At 40.1% G+C, this 18,665-nt stretch overlaps 1 long non-coding RNA gene across 2 annotated transcripts; it reads right to left on the bottom strand.

The window, feature by feature from the left end:
- Positions 1 to 561: 561 nt before the first annotated feature.
- On the bottom strand, positions 562 to 18,414 carry LOC125266548. Of its 2 annotated transcripts, none has more exons than XR_007184503.1 (4): positions 18,359 to 18,414; positions 2,642 to 2,746; positions 1,623 to 1,716; positions 562 to 845 (listed from the first exon to the last, which is right to left on the bottom strand). It is a non-coding gene; the product is annotated as an uncharacterized LOC125266548 (long non-coding RNA). The 2 variants fall into 2 exon arrangements; XR_007184504.1 differs by lacking the exon at positions 18,359 to 18,414 and adding an exon at positions 11,779 to 11,832.
- Between the last annotated feature and the right edge of the window lie 251 nt (positions 18,415 to 18,665).

The following is an 18,665-nucleotide window of genomic DNA, read 5'->3' as shown; positions in this document are numbered from 1 at the left end:
TATTTAATGACAGAAATTTCTTTTTTGGGTGTACTAACCCTTTAATGATGCTCTGAACAGTACTCAGAGGGGTATCTAAAGCCTTCAACAGGTTTTTGTTAGGGCTGGGTATTGACACAATTTTCACGATTCGATTACTATTCACATGCTTTCGATTCGATATTGATTATTTAGTATTTCAGTTACAGTACATTGCAAATTTTCTAGAGGAAAAAAATGTAAACTACACATGGGAGTCAGTTGGTACTACTATAATAATATTGAAGGTTAAATTAACTTATTTATATACAAACACTTAAATTACACTCAATGATGTTTTTATTATAAATAAAGTTTAGAATTACATAATCATATTTCTACTCCAATTCATTTTTTGAAATATAAACATTTAAATCACGGCTGTCATAACTGATTTATTCAAACATGCATTCAATATTTAAGAACATTAAAAATTATAATGAATATATAGTGGTGCATAGCTATATTTATCAGAATGCTGCTTTCTAGAGTACACTTTTCTAGCTGACTAATGAGTTTATGGTCACTGAATATGTTTTTCAGAGATAAATGTGACATTACATGACATTGTGTTATGTACAGAAGGGGACAGAGACACAGGTATAGTTAACATACAAGTTTATTGAACGACCAGAGAACGTTGGCAGAGTGCAGGTGAGTGGAAGCAGGTTAAGTTCATGACTGAAGATGATACCGGATCTGATACTTGTCTTTATCTTTCCCAGGGATCGTGGAGCAGACGAGACACGATGACACTCACAGAAGACGAGGAGACACTAGGAATCACATGGAACGCTGGATACAGGTAAGTAGAAGTTAGCAGAGTCCTTGAGGTGAGCATAACAGGTAGGCATGCGTTAATGAGACCAGACAGTGATTGAATTGAAGTGTCTTATATGCTGCTGTGGTGATGAGTATTGATGCGTGTCAGGTGTGGCTAGTTAATACTCAGGAGAGGGAGTGTGTTGTGATTGGTTGAGTGTAGAGCCTGGCGTGTCTGTGACACATTGTTTACTAGCTGTTTTACTGACGTCTTTCCGAGGTTGAAACACTGATTGAGCTATTACACAAGACATGATACGGATTTCGGTAAGTTGTACTGTATATTTTAACATACCTTCAGATATTTAGTCGTGTTTATTTCTTTTGAAATCTGAGATTTTGCTTTATATAGACAGTTAGCCTGGTGTTTGATCTGTAATTTGATTAGTTGCACCTGAGCAAGTTTATTGTATACTCTAAGGGGCTAATCACTTTACCAAACCAGGTTTTTTACTAATTAATTTTCAATAATCCTCCAGATTGTTTTAAAATGTTATTTTCACTTTGATGATGAGGGTTATTATGTATACATACAGCTCAAAAAAAGGGTGTAATGTGACAAAAGGTAAGGATTTTCAGAAGGTATGATGACTTTGTATAGGCACTGTAATATATAAAGGCTGGTTCACACTGTGCGAATTTGGCCACGATTTGGTTGTCTGAGACAAATTTTGCAAATTCTAAAAGATTCCTATAATCCTAGCCTAAAATCTGTAGTCTTTGAACGCTAGTTTGACAAGTTCACAGACAGCCGGTTAATGATCGTTGCGATCAAATTTTACCTCCGATGAAATTCTGGCAGTGTCAGAAGATTTGGAGCCCAGTCCTGCAGTGTGACTTCTCCTACGACAAACGTCAAATTGTCTTCTGTTAAAGCTGTGATCAAAATGAATGGTAGAGATGTCTTTGTTAGCCACCATTTCAGTCCCGCTTGTAATGCAGCTCACAGTCAACAAATGTGTGTGGGTTGATGATGTAAAACTCCGGACAAGTTTTCATGCAAGCATCCGTTTTTAAAGCAGCAAATGGCTGGTAGGGACTACAACAAGCTTCTTCCTGGGTTAGTGACATCACAAACCATTGAAAATTTACATAAACCCCAAAGAACACGCAACAAAGGGGGTAAGGCCATGTTGGGCTGCTTTAGAGAAGAGGAAAAGTTGTTAGAATGCTGTTGCCATGCCATCATTTTACGACAGATTGCTTCACAAACGAGGGTCAATTCAACACTGGATTTGCACAAAAGATTAACTTGATGGCACATTCTAGTCGATGAGTTAAATATACTCCACAGCAACTACATAAATATATCCACTAACCATTCAGAAACGTCCAGAGACTTTACATCTTGTGAAAAGGGGCATTATGGGTCCCATTTAAAAACCTGTATTGGTTGATCACTACTAATTTCAAATTCAATTCAAACCAAAAGACAAATTTGGCCTTAGCCCAATGATTGATCAATCAATAGACCAATATAGCACAGAAAGAGCAGACAGACAAACACAAAATGCATATGTGTATTGCATGAAATGCTTTTAGGGGGTGAAAATTTATAGGCTACAATAAATAGGAGGGAAAATGGAACAATAAGCACTTTCTTTGGTTTGTATATGTGATTTTCAAGACGTAAAATATCCACAATGGGTACAACTAGAAGTCATAATATGATGTTGTGGAAACATGTTTCTGAAATGTGATTTGGCATTCTTAAAAACTTACTTAGAATCAAATTTATATACAGTATGTACAGCAACCGTTAAAGTATGTTTTATGGTTTATGTAAAGGAGGTCTTCATACCCAGAGAAAGCTAATCACTCCCATCCATTGTCAATGGCTGTTCCAGGATACCAGGCAGAGCGTGGTTTGAAATCTGTTGGGCACTCAGTTCTAACCACTTTGATTCTGCAGGAATATGACATTAGAGAAATGTTAAGAAGGTAATTGGCACTAAAATAGAAAAGAAAGAAAAGGCACAGTCCTCTACTTTTCTATGACTATCCTCAGCTGTGACATCAAATGCAGCAAACTGAAAAATAAAAATCTATTTCATGCCTTTTAAAAATCCTCCAAAATGAATAAAACCTCCACGATAACATAATGAAAAACTAGGGCTTGCTTGCAAAAACCACCAAAATAAAAGGCTACTTTTGAATGGCAATGGACAAAGAAGTGTAGAGTGTGAGGTTATTCCATCAACACATTAGCATTGTTAGCACAAATCTGCAAAATTATATGGCACACATATTCACATTCTTTTTCAATGGCAATGCCACTCTATGATGGTTAAACTTAGCAGTTAATCCGCGAATCAACCGTTGGACCTTATCTGATCACGGATTAACGGCGATCCGTTACACACCTAATAATTAAAGAACACACTTATCATCATGATTGATATCTTACCAGAGATGGAGAAAAATCCTAAAGTAAACTTGTTTTTTTCTTCTTCTTTTGTACTTAATGGCAGTTGGCAAACCAGCTTAAGGTGCATTTTTGCCACCTACTGGAATGGAGTGTGAGGCCTCGATGAAAAAAAAATTATAATAAAAATAAACAACTAAGTTCTTCTAATCAAATCTGTATATTCTAGCAGAAAATCATAAACCCTTAACTGTTTCTGTGCATTCTGAAATATACTCTTAACTGAAATGTCATCAATTTCCATCTCTCTTAGTTTTTCAACAAGCTGCTTTCTTTGTATATGCCTAACTAAGAGCACATGTTCAACTCTTTCTGATATTCCACAGTAATTGCAGCAATCTGACTCATGTTTTCCTATTATATGCAATGAATAATTAAGGTTAGAGTGTCATATATGGAGCCTGGTTATAACAGTATCTTCTCTTTTGTTTCCATATACCCTTCTTTCAATCCCCACTTTATATTGAATGCTGAATATGTGTCTTCCTTTTTACTTTTTATTCCATACATTTTGCCACATACTTACAACAGCTGTTTTAATAATACCTTTTACTTCTGTTTTACTTGAAGGAATTTCTATGTCAATTTCTTCTTTTCTCAATGCTGACTTTGCCAGCTTAACCACCTCATTCCCTTCTACACCTACATGTGCAGGTAGTGGTGCCCATAAAAACTCTGCTCTTACTCCTATTTGATTTATTCTATATAAATTCTCTAATTTCATAGCTGTTGTTATATACCCAGAGTCTGGATTTTTTTGACCCATCTGTATATATTTGAATACAATTAAAATAGTTTTGTTTTAAGTATTGATCCACTACTATTTCTTTAGGTATACACCTTTCCTTATCATTTATTTTAAAGTGCAACTGGAGATCTACCATTGGCATTTGGAACAGCCAAGTGTCACAGATCCCTTGTCTCCCGGACTCCAAATCCCATGATCCTCTTGTCTCCTCACCTGCACTCACTTCCCTCATCAGCTCCTCAGCTTCACGGATCACCTGCACCTGGACTCTGTTATCAGCACTCCCTTTATATTGCACTCACTCCCTTCACTCCTGGTCCGTTCTGAATGTTGTATAGATTGTATGTTTGGTTCTCCTTGCCTTTTGTTTATTAAATATTACATGTAATTGTGGAAATCCGTATCTGCCTCATCTCTACACCATCATACCGTAACAGAAGAACGGACCAATACCGTTGGATTTCCACAATCAAAAAGATGGGAATCTCCTCCTGCCTCAGCTGCCGAGCCCTCCGCCCCTGCCTCAGCCGCTGAGCCCTCCGCCCCTGCCTCAGCCGCCGAGCCCTCCGCCCCTGCCTCAGCCGCCGAGCCCTCCGCCCCTGCCTCAGCCGCCGAGCCCTCCGCCCCTGCCTCAGCCGCCGAGCCAGCCGCCCCAGTCGCCGCCGAGCCAGCCGCCCCAGTCGCCGCCGCCGAGCCAGCCGCCCCAGTCGCGTCGCCCCAGTCGCCGCCGCCGAGCCAGCCGCCCCAGTCGACGCCGCCGAATCAGCCACTCCACGCGCCGCCAAGCCAGCTCCATGCTCCTCCACCCACATATCCATGATGTCTCTGGGACTCCTTGTTACTATCCTAAACCTCCCCAAGTATTTTTTGGGGGGGGCCAAGTACCCGTGGGTGGGGGACATGTGGGCGCCACACATGGGGGTGGGCTCCGAACACCGCCGTGGCAGCCCACGTCTCCTGACCCGCCGTGGCTGCCTGCTGCACCTGACCCGCCGTGGCCGCCCGCTGTACCTGACCCGCCATGGTAGCCCACTGCACCTGACCCGCCATGGCAGCCCACTGCACCTGACCCGCCGTGGCCGCCCACTGCACCTGACCCGCCGTGGCTGCCCGCTGTACCTGACCCGCCGTGGCTGCCCGCTGTACCTGACCCGCCATGGCTCATGGACCCGCCCTGGAGACCTCCACTCCTACCCATGCCTCTCCCTGCACCGGCATGAGGTCTCCAGGGCGCCCACCCCCCCTCCCCGGTGTTCTATCTACGGCGCGAGGTCGCGCCCACCGGGAGGGGGAGGTACTGTCACGGATCCCTTGTCTCCCGGACTCCAAATCCCATGATCCTCTTGTCTCCTCACCTGCACTCACTTCCCTCATCAGCTCCTCAGCTTCACGGATCACCTGCACCTGGACTCTGTTATCAGCACTCCCTTTATATTGCACTCACTCCCTTCACTCCTGGTCCGTTCTGAATGTTGTATAGATTGTATGTTTGGTTCTCCTTGCCTTTTGTTTATTAAATATTACGTGTAATTGTGGAAATCCGTATCTGCCTCATCTCTACACCAGCATACCGTAACACCAAGGGGGTATTATCGGTATCGCTACCATTGAAAGTAAACGTGTCCCTGTGAACCGGTCCTCAAAAATGTTGGTACTCAAAAGCAATACATTTTTACCACGCATGCGCACCTGCGTACCACTTATGTGCACCCCTGCATATACTCATCCTCATGGTAGATTTTTTTTTTTTAGCAACTTATGCTTTAAAAAAGTGACTTTCAGGTTATTTCCATGTTCAATTTCAACACGTATTGAAAACTGGCATTCTAAAAATCTATTCTAGAAATTCCAGATGGAACATAAATGCCACATGGCTTATTAAAGTGTGTGAGTGTAAACATATTTGTGCATCTTCAGTTTATTCAGTCAATCAGTACTACTTTAATACACTTTCCAATTGACAAAACTCTGATTCAGTAGCAAAGATATGCACTTTCTGGCGATATGTGGTGATTGTTCTCCTATAGGACTACCTATGCTTGCTGTTAAGCACACAGTAATGGAGGTAGCCTTTTTATTTACAAAGAACCAAATGGCACATTACTGATATGAATTACATTAATGTGAATAGTGTATGCTTGCACCAAGGTTTCCTGGAAAATATGGTTTAGCATAGTTTAATGAATATGAAAAAGTTGTTCTACCAATACAAGAGGAGGTTCAACCGAAAATCAAAATTCAGTTGAGCTGAACAAAGGAACACTCACTCTAAAGAGCTCAAACTTTATTACTTAAAAAACATGACGTTTTGGCTGTCCAAGACCGATTCAGGTAACTTGAGCCTCAACTCATCAGCCTCCATCTCACCCTCAAGAAGTGAGATCCCCAAATTGTTCTTTCATATCTGCACATTTACAATTATCTGCACATTCTTTTTTGTATTCCTGGCAAAATGTGTTAATTCATTTTAATTAATTAATTTTAAAAATTGAACTGGAACTTATGGGTGTCCTTTTAATTGAACTGTCAACATATTTTCCCCAGTCACAGCTATATCTAGAATTTGAAAAACCTTGACACTGAGAAAAAGAGATGGGGGGGGGGGCAAGAAAGAAAAAAAAAACCTTATCTTTGATTCTATTGCACAGGCAGTGCACTTAACACTTATTAATGAGAATGGGTAGGACTTTTTGTGAGAAATACTAACAAAAACATGTCAAGTTTTGTATTTGTCAGCTCCAGAGGCTTTCTGAAGGCCAACATGAAGGATTTTAACCTTCAGCTGACAACAGTGTCCATTACTGTGTCCTTGATGGTCTTGAGAACCCTGAGAGCTGCAGATGTTTACCCAAACATCTGAAACTCAATGGATGCAAGTAACACAAAAGTAATTTAAACACTCGTAACCACAGGCCTCAGCATCAACACTTGTGAAAGTAAAACTCTGAAAAGGTTTTGTTCGACTGGACAACAAAAATGTACAATAAAAACAAAGAAAATAGGTAGTGTAAACACATTTACACAGCAATCACTGATTCTTAAGTCGAAAAACAAGTCACATGATTTTACAAATTTTACGATGGCACTGATGCCATTTGCTTTCTAGTCTTTGGTCCGATTTGGTTCACTTGTAATATGAGCTTGAGGTTCACTTTATCTATAAAAAATGAGTGGGTTTATGCAATAATGTGAGAAAGTTATGAAATCTGAATAGAAATATATTAAGACTGTGTTCAGTAAAATAACTTGAGATAAAGACCTGTACTTCATGCAGAAGAAAATGAAAGAAATATTAAATACAAGACTGTGATTTCCAGTTCCAGGGCAACTTCATCTGTATTCACCTTGTTATATTATATATAGATCCATGCCCCTTATCACAGAACATTAATCTTTTCCACAAGGTGTTGTTATATTTCATGTTATATTTCACAATTTCTCAATCATATATTGCTATAACAAACTTTTTATTCCTGATGCTTCTACCCATTTTGCTAACTTTCATTTACTAGCTGCAAGCTGAAAGTTGAAAATAAATGATAAATAAAGAGCAATAAATACCATTGCAAAATGTAATCATCAGAGCCAGTTTAAATCAATAGAACAGGATTAAATGGATATAAGGATATTCAGCTTCAATTTAGACCATTTTATATTAGAAAAGTCATTCTAATATGTAATGAAAAAGTGTTTTATGCATATAACGGTTGAATTAGCTAAAACACGCTACAAACTCTACCATGTGATTGATTCTGCCTCCCCCCTCCCTCTTTTTTTTTTGTTTTTGTTTTTGTTTATTTGTTTTTTACTGTTTTAGTGTGATTAAAAAAAAAAAAAAAAAAATTTGAGAATACCTGTAAACTGTTTGTACATGACTGCTTGTGATACTTCCTCAAAAAAAAGATTAAAAAAAAAAAAAAAAGAATTAGCTAAAACAACATTGACACTGAACACCACCACTGAATACTTTCCCAGATAATTTCCATATTTTTGTTGAAATGTGCCGCTAACATTTGTCATTTTGTCACTTTTCAGATACAGTGTTGTGACATGTTTACCTCTCCCTCTTGGAAATAGCAGGTTCCCTGGGGTTGGTCATGATCAGGTAAGAGAGTTCTTCAAAAGATTGCTTGTGTCTACTAAAATTTCAGACCAAAGGTCACAGAAAAATTATATTTGTATGAATCATTTAAGATAAGGACACTGCAGAGATACAAAATGCATATAGATAAATAGTAATGAGGAACTAACTGTGTCATTGACATTTCCTTTCGTTAATTTTGTCCTTGAGCTTCTGAGGTCACCTTATTTAATGTATGCAACGCATTTGTATAAAGCGAGGTCGAAAATATGACTTCAAATTACAATTTTTGAAGCTGTATTCATTTGTAAGGACTGTTCCACAATGTCTGAGAAATACACATACTTCCAATAATGCCATTCTGTTTCAGGATAATGATTTGTGTTCTTTACATAATTGAATTTGCTTCAGTGTAAATCAGTTCCATCACACAGTGAAGTGCCATTCATATGCTTTTCTTTGGGTACAGAAGAGTTATAATCTTAGCATTTTATTACTGTTGCCACAGTGACAGGCTCTCAAAGGCTGAGTGGTTGATAGTGTGTATAATGCTGTCTGTCAGATTCATGTCACATAGAGGTTTACACCCATTAAGGAATTAATTTACACCCATTAATACTTTTTATATCCCATTCCCTCCCTATTTTAATAATACAATTTTCTACACCTCTCTCTTCCTGAAATTTTCTAAATTTCATTAAAACATGTTCTACATTTTCTTTTCAATTACATACCTCACATTTATCTGTGTTTATTTTACTCATAAGAAATAACGTATTAAGTCTTGTGTGTCCAAACCGTAGTCTTGTATAGATTATTTCCTCTCATCTATTTCTACTATTAAATGTTCTCACTTTAATTGATTTTTGAACTATGTAATATTCTCTTCCTTTATTATCTAAATCCCATATTTTTTTGCCACTGTTTGTCAATATTACTTTTTATTATAGTTTTACCTTCATTTTTTCCAAGAGAAATCTCAATTTTTTTTTTTTTTTTTTTTTTTTTTTTTTTTTGCTAATTTATCAGCTTCCTGATCAGCTTCCAACAAGATTCCTGTGGGTATCCAAAAAAACTGAACATCTATTTGCAATCTTTCTAAATTTAACAGTGTTGAGTAAATTTCTATTAAACTATCTTCTCTAGTTGTTTTGAGTGGAGGGAGAGGAGTGTTTTTGTTCAGCTCTGTGTTTTTCTGAATGTCTGAATATGTCTCTTCATCTGTTTGGATGTAGTGTTTTGACCAGTGCTGTATAGCTGTGTTTTGCAGAGTGTTCAATGTCAAACTACAAAATTATTTAAATTTGAATTTGTAAAAAAAAAAAAAAATTGCTATTATTTTATAGGGAAAAAAAATTATTGTCTTTTATTGACAAAATATTTTAGTTTGTCATGTATATTTTTTAATTCAATCCCATAACATTTTTAGCTGTCAAATGGTCATGTTACAATGTGCCCCACCTATGGGGCATGTTGTCACATTTTACTTCCCTTCTTTCAGGGTAAATAAAAAAAAAAGTATACACTGTATTAATATAACAAAGCCACATATAATATAACAAAGCCCCAGACGTGTGAAATTAATGTGGAACAAAAGAAATTCTCTGAACCCTAAGTATATACTACATTCACATTAATGCAAATACAAACGCACGCACTCTCTCTGGATGTCCCAGTGTTGTCTAGTAGGCTGTGTCAGTGTGTCGGTGTGTCGAGACCATATAAGAATGTTAAAATGAAGAAGAGCGGTTAAAGGCTTAAAGTCGGTTAAAGTCAGACAGCATTCTCACACGGAGAAGTGCAATTACACAACATTTAAGACGAGGCGCTCGTTGGTTTTCAACTATGGTAAATACTGTGCTCACGCACAGACTCAGACACTACTGCTTTATATATCACATTTCCCGTTATGCATTATGATATTGTTTGGTTCGTTGGTCCGTTAAAGGTGCAGTATAATTCTGTCCGCTAGAGGTCGCTAGAGGCCGCTAGAGGCCTATGCAAAACAAAGGCCGTGGCTTGATGACGTAGGCTGTGTCTATGGGTGCTTCTCAATATCCCTCCTCGTCTCCTCGCTCCTCTGTCCTCCATCCTATGACCCGGAAAACAATCGAGCTCAGCCATCTTGAGGGACATCTCAATTCTCTAATTGCACCGCGAGGAGGCGAGGAACGAGGAGTGAGGAGGCTTCCTGAGGAGTTATGAGCGAGGATACACAGGTGCATCCTTTGCGGAAGTCTTTCTCATTGAGAAACGTGACGCACGCATAAATTCTCCTCCCCCTTCTTATCTGTCACAATAATTTAAATGTATGCTTTACTTTTACAGATTAAATAAACTTTATATCTCATATATTTCAACTAGGCATCTTGCTTTATTAATATTTATTATATTTTTTTAAATAACCAACATGTGGGTAGATCTCTCGAGCGCAGCTGATGACGCTTTGAAGTGACGCTAAAGGGAGCGAGGATTTATCATTTCACTTGATTCAATTCCTCCGTCCTCTCGTCTTTTCCTTGCGCCCTTCCCTCGCATCCTGGAGGGGTGGAGCTAAGGCGCGAGGAAAGGAAGCAAGGAAAGGAAACGAGGATGCACAAATAAGAATTGAGAAGCACCCAGTGTGTCGAGACCATATAAGAATGTTAAAATGAAGAAGAGCAGTTAAAGGCTTAAAGTCGGTTAAAGTCGGACAGCATTCTCACACGAAGAAGTGCAATTACACAACATTTAAGATGAGGCGCTCGTTGGTTTTCAACTATGGAGCCTCTTCCCTCGATCCTCGCCTCCTGGCGGTGCAATTAGAGAATTGATATGTCCTTCAAGATGGTTGAGCTTGATCGGTTTCCAGGTCATAGGATGGAGGACGGAGGAGCGAGGAAACGAGGAGGGATATTGAGAAGCACCCATGGTCTCCACCTCAACGGCCAGTGAAAAAGAATAGGGATAGGACTCGGGAAGAAATCATGTTCATGGATGCGATTAATAACGTTACTGTAGCATGAACCAGAGCAGGACAGAGTGTTGTGGGAGCTGAACGAGGCTGCTGGAGCGATTGCGCAACACACGCCTCACGAGCAGTGTGGTGTAGTTATACACATTTATGGTGTAATTGCATATTGACTCCACCTTGGTTTTACTGCTGGGAGTTACCATGAGTGAGTGAGTGAGTGACCCTAGAGTCATCCACAGGCTGGTGAGCAACACAAGTTATTAGTTCGTGTTCAGTAATAAATACATGTGTCCTGAGATATACACCTCCGTGTGTGTAGTTTTTTAAATACACTACACCAGAAAGGAACACTACATGGTGTCAGAAGAGAGTTGTTTCATGAACTCGAACCCGCATTTGACAGCACTGAGACACGACGGGAAAAAAGTCGGCGCATTGTGACTGTAGTGAGTCTGCCATACACAAAATACACATGGATCAGTTCAGACTACCACCTCCATTAGTCCTGACAGGAAATACAGGCGAAAACTGGAGGAGATGGATTCAGCGGTTCAACATTTATATGACTGCATCAGGATCAAACTCAAAAAGTGAGAAGGTAAAAATAGCCATTCTACTTCATGCGTTAGGAGAGGAGGCCCTAGAAGTATACAATTCTCTGTCTTTTGAGCCAGAAGGGGAGAATGAAACAATGCAAGATATAGTGGCTGCACTGGAGAAGTATCGCTTACCAAGAAAGAATGTTGTTTTCGAGAGGCATCAGTTCTGGGCTTACCCTATGCCCGATTCGATCACCATCGATAAGTACATCACAGAACTAAAACAAAAGAGTAAAGACTGTGAGTTCGGCTCTACAGAATCTGACATGATAAGAGACAAGATTGTGTTCAGTATCGGTGATCAGCGTTTAAAAGAGAGGCTCTTAAGAGAAATAAACCGGACCCTTGAAAAAACAGTGGACATTTGCAGAGCAGCAGAGGAGGCAAAAACACAGATTCAAGCAATGGGAGAGCAGAATAAAACTGTTCACACCATTAAAAAGAAGACAAAAGATTCGAAACACAACAAGAGATGAAAAGACATCATCTCAACAACCAAAAGCAAATTCGGACTCATTCACCTTCAAAAAGTGTGGAAAGTCTCACCTTCCACGACAGTGTCCAGCCTATGGAGCTACATGTCATGCTTGTGGAAAAGGTAATCACTTTGCCTCAGTGTGCATGTCTGGAAAACAGGACACACAGCATAAACTCAAAAGAAATGTCGCTGTTGATTCCCTATTCATCGGGACAGTAGAACTAAAAGAGACCTCTAGCTCTGTACAGAATGCATGGTACACAGATATAGACATTGGAAATGTGACAGTGAAGTTCAAACTTGACTCAGGGGCTGAAGCCAATATTTTACCTCTCGACATTTATCAGTCTCTGCAAGAAACTGCACTGTTGCAACCGACTTCGACTATGCTGGTGGCGTATGGAGGAACAAAACTAAAGACAGAAGGTGTGGCCAAGCTGCAGTGCGTCACACCCAAAGTGCAAGTTTGCTTACCCTTTTACATCACCAGACATTCATCCATTCCAATACTTGTTAAGGAAGCTTGTGAATGGATGCAACTGCTAAAAGAGTTGAGACTGTTGTAATGATGCATCCTACCACCAAAGAGGAGTTGATAGCAAAACATCCAACAGTTTTTGAAGGACTTGGTCAGTTTCCAGGTGAACATCATATTCATGTCGATCCGAAAGCAATCCCAGTCATACATGGCTGTAGAAAAATTCCCTTAGCAGTGTTTGGCAAACTGAAGGGCACACTAGATCAGCTGTTGCAAGCAGATGTTATAGCACCAGTCACCCAGCCCACTCCATGGGTTAACAGTCTTGTCGTCACTGAAAAAAAGAATGGGTCATTACGAGTTTGCCTGGATCCTCGTGACCTGAATAAAGCCGTTCTTCGTTGTAGCGTCTGGACCAATCAGCCACACAATTATTCATTGTATTTAATGAATTACCCATAAACTCACTCTCACTATCAAAGTTCTCTGAACCCATCCCCCTAAATCTGCAACCAGCATCCCAGGCCAACCTAGGTGTCCTGTTACAGATATACGGTACTTTTATGATCCGGAAGAATGCTGTAGAGACTAGTGACTCATTCTTCCTGAGAAGGACAAATAAACTCTCTTAATCCTATGTATTCTCTATATAACCACTTGGGAAATGTATAAACACGTATCCAAATTTCCCATCTCATGACTTTCCTTTTATAGGCTTTATTCTATGTATTAATTCTCTCTTTTGAACTACTTTGGTATTAATGTTCCATAGTTGCAACTGAGATCACATTGGCAGCATGTTTGGTATCTACGGACTCCAACTTTCATTTCCTATTTGGTAATTTATGTTACATGTTACTAACTCTGTGACATGTTAGTATTATAAGAATCTAGAAGGTTATTCTCTCATTCATCCAATCCAGTGTCTTATGCTAATATCTTGCTACAGAACAAAGACTTGTAAAACTTCCCTCTGAAAGGGAAACTCCTTATTGGCTCAGACACCTCAAGAGGGTGTGACATCTTCACCCCTTATATTCACTGATCACAAGATCAAACCCCCTTCTCTTCCGTCTCTTCCTCCTCTTCTTCTCTTTTACTGACAAATGCTGACGTCAAGATGATGCTGTAAGAAGCTAGAAGCTTCTAAGGAACCCCAAACTTGTGCCAGGCCTCGACCTAGACCTTCCATTCACCAAAGATCCTCTGAATCCAACTGGTTCTCTTTCATCAAGACAATATCAGCAAAGATTCAACGGGAGCCTCCACAAATTGCATCAGGACAGTTTTAATTCAACTTGGAGAGACATGCAAGTATCAAACTTAGTCTCATTATCGGATACATTCAGTATCCTTACCCCTTTTAAAGAAGGGCCTGTTAAAACTAAACTGATGGTTTGCTCAAGGCTGTTGATCTTCTGAATGTCCAACAATGCTGTAACTTCTTGCTTCCTGTACTCTGCTTTAGCTCTCTCTCTTGGTAAACTGTATGCATGTATGTGTGTGAATGTTAGAGTAGTTTAAGTGTTTAGTCTAGTTAATAAAGTCTTGTTCATGTCACATGTAAAGTTGTCTGTGTTTTGTGCTCATATACTGGAGTCCCTATTCATGTCGACCCCGACTATAGGCTTTTAGTAGTACTTTACAATAAGATTGTTATTTCCCATAACCTGGAAATGAACATTTCTTAGAATTAATAAACAATTAACACTGTGTGTTCATTGGACAACGGGTTAATTGATGGTAATATTAATTTTATTACATTAAGTTAATTTTATTAACTGATCCAAATATTCATAATTAATTATAACTAGTTATGATTAATTATTCATATTTATTTTGAGCTAATTTGCTACATCGTCAACACTTTATCCCAACAACGGAAGATGTACTGTGTAAGCTTGCAGGAAAGAAAATTTTCTCAATCTTTGATGAAAAAGATGGCTATTGGCAAATCAAACTTGACACAGACTCCTCCCTGCTATGCACATTCAACACGCCATGGGGTAGATACAGATTCAGACGTCTGCCATTTGGTGTCAAGTCTGCTAGTGAAGTCTTCCAGCAGTACAATAATGAAGTGTTCGGTGACATAGGTGTACATATCGTTGCTGATGACATGATTGTCGCAGCTGCCACAGAACAAGAACATGACATCATTGTGGCTAAAATTATGGAGAGAGCGAAACAACACAACTTTTGGGCATGATCAGATATCTCGCCCTGTTTAGCCCAGAAAAGGCATCACTCACAGCACCTCTCAGACAGCTGCTGAGAAAAGACATTGCATTCCAGTGGCAACCTGAACATGACACTGCATTTGTCTGCACTCAAAACGGCACTGACCAACACACCAGCTCTCAGGTACTATGACCCCAACATAGCACTCACCAAGCAAACAGATGCATCTAAAGATGGATTGGGATCATGTCTACTGCAAGAGGGACAACCAATAGCATATGCATCCAGGGCTTTAACAGATACGGAACAGAACTATGCCCAGATTGAAAAAGAATTGTTGGCAATAGTTTTCTCCACCAAAAAGTTCCATCAGTATGTGTATGGACGCAGTGTGAATGTCCAGTCGGACCATAAGCCATTGGAGGCTATCTTCAAGAAGCCACTGAGCAAAGCATCAGCGAGACTCCAATTTATGCTCTTACAGCTACAGAAATATGACCTCATCATCCAATACACACCAGGGAAGGACATGTTAATCGATTATGCATTGTCACGCGCTGTTGCTGACGGTCAGCACACAAGTACAGACGATCTCAGTGATGAAAGAGTTGTATATGCGCTTGAAGCAACAGCAGCTCTCAGTGAACACATGCTAAAGCAACTTGCAGAAGCTACTGCAAGAGACAGTACTCACCAGTTGCTTGTGAAGATGCAAAAGACAGGATGGCCGAAATTTAGAAAGCAACTTGATCCCTCGATTCATCAGTACTGGCCTGTTAGGCATACTCTGGCTGTGCGAGATGGTATATTACTTGTATCTGACAGGATCCTGATTCCAGAGTCAATGAGATGCTTAGGGAACTACACATCTCACATCAGGGGATGCAACGTACGAAAGCACATGCCAGAAAGTTTATGTATTGGCCTAGTATGACCAAACATATTGAACATATGGTCGACACATGTCCAACGTGCCAACAATTCCAGCCCAGGAACCAGAAGGAGCCACTCATCTCCCTGGTTAAAAGTTGCAGCCGACATCTTCGAAATCAGAGGTCAATCGTTTCTTCTGATTGTTGACTATATGTCAAAGTTCCCAGAGGTGATGAATATCAAAGACAAGACGGCAACCACTGTTATTGAAAAGATGAAAGCAGTATATGCCAGGCATGGCATTCCTAAAGAGCTAGTGTGCGACCATGTACCATTCGCAAGCTATGAAATGAAGAAATTTGCTGCTGAGTGGGGTATCAAGCTGACACACTCAAGTCCGACATACCCTCAGTCAAATGGATTGGCAGAGAGAACTGTCAAAACCATCAAATGTGTCCTGAAAAAAGCAGCACAGTCCGGCACGGACCATCACCTTGCTTTGCTTTCAATAAGAAATACTCCTATCACTGGCATGTCTTACTCACCTGCACAGGTTCTGATGGAAAGAGTTCTGAGGAGCACCTTAAGCCGAGTTCAGACTGCACGATTTTAGCCCCGATTTTGGCTCGCCGACAGGTTTTGAGAAATCGGCGACAAATGCCCGAAATCACAGGCAAATCGGTGCTCGTTCACGCAAATGACAATCACGCAGTGTGAATGAGCAAAGACACGATCTGAGAGAATCGCCGACGAGTCGCCGACACCCGTGAGATATTTGGCATGCTAAATATCTGGACCTGTCGGTGATTCAAAATCCTGCAGTGTAAAAAGTGTTCTGACTGCCATTGAGAGAGCAAGATACAGAGCAGCGGGGAGTTCGGGGAGGAGTTATAGACCACAATATCAGCAAGCATGGCTTCATTTCAGATAAACATTACAATTCTATCAAACAGAAACAAAGCACAAACATTTGCTTGACCATCCGCAACAGCAGCACACATAAAAGTTATTTATTTACCTCCAACTCTCGTTGCAGAACACACAATCCACAGTCTCCCCAACCATTTCCTTCTCCATATTCTTTTCTTTTTCTTGTTTTCGCTGCAAATCAGCGCACAGGCAATTCGTATTGCAAGCTTCTTGCAGGCTACAGTTTTTAATAATAATAATAATAATAATAATAACTCCGGCCTTGCACGCGTGATATCGCGTTGTTTCCTTGTCACATCTCGCGTGTGTTTGGTTGTGAAATGTAGTTTGCGTGCCAGACAGAGTTGTCGGCGATTCTTCCTATTGTAAAGTCATGCAGTGTGAAAACTTCTATCGCAGATCCATCGTGCAGTGTGAACACAGCAGCGACTGAATGCTGGCCAAGATAGTCATGCAGTGTGAAAAGAACAGTGACCCTACTACTTTGAAAACCGTACAACTCCCAAGGGTGTTCATCAGGCGCTCCAAACCCTGCAAAAGAAGCAAGCTTGTCACTACAATGTGGGAGCAAAAGCCCTGCCAGAACTGCATGCAGGAAATACTGTACACATTGAAACAGACAGAGGGTGGCAGCCGGGTCTCACTGTTTCCAAGCGAGATGAGCCAAGGTCATACAATGTGGTCAACGCAGCAGGACGACAGTTTCGTCGCAACAGGTGCCATCTGAGAAAAACAACTCACAATCACACAGAAACACTCAACCTTGCAGATGAGCCACAAGATGGTACACACTCTCACATCCCAGGAGCACAGGATGTGACAGATCAGTCTGTTCAGTGTGTGCCAGATCAATCCTTGCATAAAAGCAGTACCACAACCACCAGGAGTGGTCGGGTTGTGAAAGTCCCTGTGAGGTTTCAGGACTACTGTATGAACTGGCTATATATTTGCCTAGTAATTAAGGTTAGAAGTGTTTAAGCCTTGAACTGTTTATTTGATAAGATGTTTAGATAAATGGGAAAAAAAGAAGAAAAAAACGTTCCTGTTATGTGGGCTTTAAGATCCATATTCATTGTTTATATATCCTGTTTATAGCTAATATTGTTTCCTAAGAAAAAGGGGGATGTGGTGTAGTTATACACATTTATGGTGTAATTGCATATTGACTCCACTAGAGGGCCACCTTGGTTTTACTGCTGGGAGTTACCATGAGTGAGTGAGTGAGTGACCCTAGAGCAGGGGTTGGCAACCCAAAATGTTCAAAGAGCCATATTGGACCAAAAAAAACAAATCTGTCTGGAGCCGCAAAAAAATTAAAAGCCTTATATAAGCCTTATATGAATGCAACACAGGCTGTAAGTCATTTTGATAGTAGGCTAATATAGCTAATATACAAAGTAGGCTACAAATACATAATGAGGTATTCCCGAGGAATATATTTAAAAACTGATGAAAGCTACAGAAAAAAAAGCAAATGGACCGCTGCAATTCACAGAAACAGCTGGACTCCAGGCAGAGAAACGTGGATTTGCAGTTATCATTTTGTGTCAAATTGTTGGATTTTGAGGTAAAATCATTCCATATATATTGTATTGTTATATATTATGTTGACAAATCATCAATTAAATATTTTCCATCTTATATTCTGCATAATTGTGTGTTTTAAAATAAACACTGACAAAAACTATACTATAAAACTATATGTTTTAGGGCTGGACAATATGACGATATATATAACATTGATATAAGTGATTACGTGGATTTAAACCTACCTATATTGTAGTTATATAAAATATTCACAGGCAGATTTGCTTTATGTATTTCCCCGGCGTCAAATCAGGCAAATGTCAGGAAACACGACTCCTGGCTGCATGTCAATATCCATGGATTAGGTTTATTTGACAAGTTGTAAGAAACACTTTCGAGTCCAACCTTTATTCGTTTGTTTTACTCGCGTTTTCTCCGTTTCCCCTATTAAATCCAGTCACGCAGCAGGTTCTTTTGCCACTCAGTCCAGCTGAGGGAGCGCGCTTTCGGCGGGAAAGTGACGTCGATGCATACCCTCGCGCCTCGCTGAAA

Source organism: Megalobrama amblycephala, linkage group LG4 (assembly GCF_018812025.1).
Source record: "Megalobrama amblycephala isolate DHTTF-2021 linkage group LG4, ASM1881202v1, whole genome shotgun sequence".
Classification (NCBI taxonomy): domain Eukaryota; kingdom Metazoa; phylum Chordata; class Actinopteri; order Cypriniformes; family Xenocyprididae; genus Megalobrama; species Megalobrama amblycephala.
This window is presented reverse-complemented; position numbering and strand designations above follow the sequence as displayed.